The sequence below is a fragment of the Trachypithecus francoisi genome, unplaced genomic scaffold (assembly GCF_009764315.1).
Source record: "Trachypithecus francoisi isolate TF-2019V2 unplaced genomic scaffold, Tfra_2.0 Contig00140, whole genome shotgun sequence".
Lineage (NCBI taxonomy): Eukaryota > Metazoa > Chordata > Mammalia > Primates > Cercopithecidae > Trachypithecus > Trachypithecus francoisi.
This window is the reverse complement of record NW_022680488.1, coordinates 264,702-267,006: the sequence shown is the minus strand read 5'-3', so window position 1 is coordinate 267,006 and position 2,305 is coordinate 264,702. Positions and strand designations below refer to the sequence as shown.

Below are 2,305 nucleotides of genomic sequence, written 5' to 3'. Positions count from 1 at the left end.
ATTTATGCCGCTATAAAGTCAAGGGCACCATCGCGATAGTTCTGTGTCTTTCTTTGTGAGAGGAAAACTGAGGCTGGTTCACACCCCAGTAGACTCTGTATTCTGGGATATAAAAATAAGAAAAATACACATTATTACAGAATTCTCCCTCATCCACATCTAATAAAACACAATTCTGGTCTAATATATGGTAGTAGCCATAGATATGAATCAGAGCGTGCAAGAACAGTCTAGTGCCCAACAGTCTGCTTTCGTATTTGGGCTTAAGTGTGCAAAAAATAATCACATTTGGGCAAATAAGCTGTTTTGTTACTTCTTTTGAAGCTACAAAATGGTTAAAAATGGCACGATAATTTAAATACCTAGTTTGGACATTTTCAGTTCTGTTTCCAAGCCTTAGCTATGTGTGAAATTGCTTTGGGCTATGAAGCTGGATTAGGGCATCTTGCAACTCATGATGCATTTAATTCATTTCAGTTCTTGTGTCCTTAGCAGATGGACTGACAATTAAAACTCATCAATTTGATTTTCAACATATTTTAGCATGGATTCTATCCCTTAGGTTGAGGCCCAGATCTTCCTCAGCACCTCACACTCTCTCTCATTGGCCTGTTCCAACTCTGTCTTAATAATACAGTGAACAAGGGCCTTACATTCTTCCAGCACAACTCGGTTATATAAGGCAAGTTCCTTAATTTGAATCATAACCTCTTGGTGAAAGTTCCAGCCAAAAACCCCTGAGACACGCGGCCTTTGGCACATGCCTCCCATGCTGTCAGCTTTCGTCCAGCAGTTAATATTTCATTGGCAGGTGCTTTACACATGATTTTCAGAAATGTAACAGTAGAACAGTCATCTGAACTCTGTCCAAAGGTCATGTAAGGGGCTTTGTACCAGCCTTTTCATTAGCCCACATGAGATGACAAAGAGGCAGTTATGGATGCACCTAGTCCAATGGCAGGCCATTGACTGATACACCAGTAGGGTTTTTAAGTGGAATAAAACTATTTACAAAGTTATTGACAGTATCCTCGATTCCAAGGTTTTCTCTGTTTCTGTCGTTCCTTAAGTGCTTCACAAAGTACCCAAAATGAAGACCACAGCAAAAGACAATTCCAGCTCTGCTGAAGAGCACGAGATTGCTGTCATCCGCAGCAGCCCTATTCACAGCACTCACCATTTCTTTAATTACTTCCGTATTCTGAGCATTTTTTTTCTGTCGATCTGGTTGATAGCCATATCTGGGTGAATCCATCCTCTTTCTTCACTACAATGTCTCTGTATGTGCCAGCACTTTCTGTTAGCCTTATGGTGAAGTACATCTTCTTGATAAAAGACTGATCTCTGCCATCATCAGTAACATTTCTTTGCCCACCTTTCAGTCTTGGAACTGATGTATGCATGTCTGTTGTTCCATTCACTGTTAGTGGGTCTATTATATACCACTATAGCTTTTTGGTAACTGAGCCTGTGACCATGGAAGTAGTAACTGAGCCAGACATCTGAGACATTAGTGTGTGTATCTGGGTCCTGTGTTCTATTACAGCCTGTTCTGCACCGGGAACTGAAGTGTCCCTGACGAGTTTTCCTTCTGTCACCTTGAAGACCACCATGTCCTGCCAATCTGCTGCAATAGAGTCCAGTTTCTCAATTTCCTGAATGCCACTCACAGTTTTCTTGTTGTAAATGACTGGCTGTTTTTGGGTCTGTGGTGTTTGCTAGTCACAGGCATTTTAGAAGATTTCTTAGAATAGTTTGCTTTGGTAGATCTGGAAATTCCTCTTCTGGCATTGTTTGAAAAAACTCTACTTGTTGTGGTCCATGTCAGTTTTTTCTGTTTTTCAGTCTATCATCTATTAAAATCATGTATGCATTTTTCACTTCATGAGGTGCTGCTCTGGTTCCCAAGTGTCATCCTGTTTGTCATAACCTTTGCACCCAATCAAAGACTCTGTATTCTCATTTTTGTCTGGTCTTTTGTCAACAATTGTTTCAACTTCAAACTCTTGGGAAGCCATGAAGAAAGACACAGGATTGGAGCACTTGCTGTGTTAATTTTTTTTCAGTTGTGTCTCCATATAGCCCCTTCTTTCTACCTCCAGTGCTTTACCAGGTTCTCCATATGGATGAGGCTCTTCTATTTGGTCACCACTGGTGCAGTGAAAATTGTGTCAAGTAGCAGCTATGCTATGTGACTTAGGCTTTCCACACTTACTCCCTGGTGAGACAGCTTGGGCTTTGTCTCATGGTGCCTGAGAGCTTACTCAGTAGCCTCAGGGAAGAGTAACTAAATCCACAACCCCTA

The 2,305-nt window shown here is 41.2% G+C and overlaps 1 pseudogene; it reads right to left on the bottom strand.

Annotated features, from left to right (window-relative positions):
- Nucleotides 1–507: 507 nt before the first annotated feature.
- LOC117066782 lies at nucleotides 508–2,018 on the bottom strand (annotated as a pseudogene).
- Between the last annotated feature and the right edge of the window lie 287 nt (nucleotides 2,019–2,305).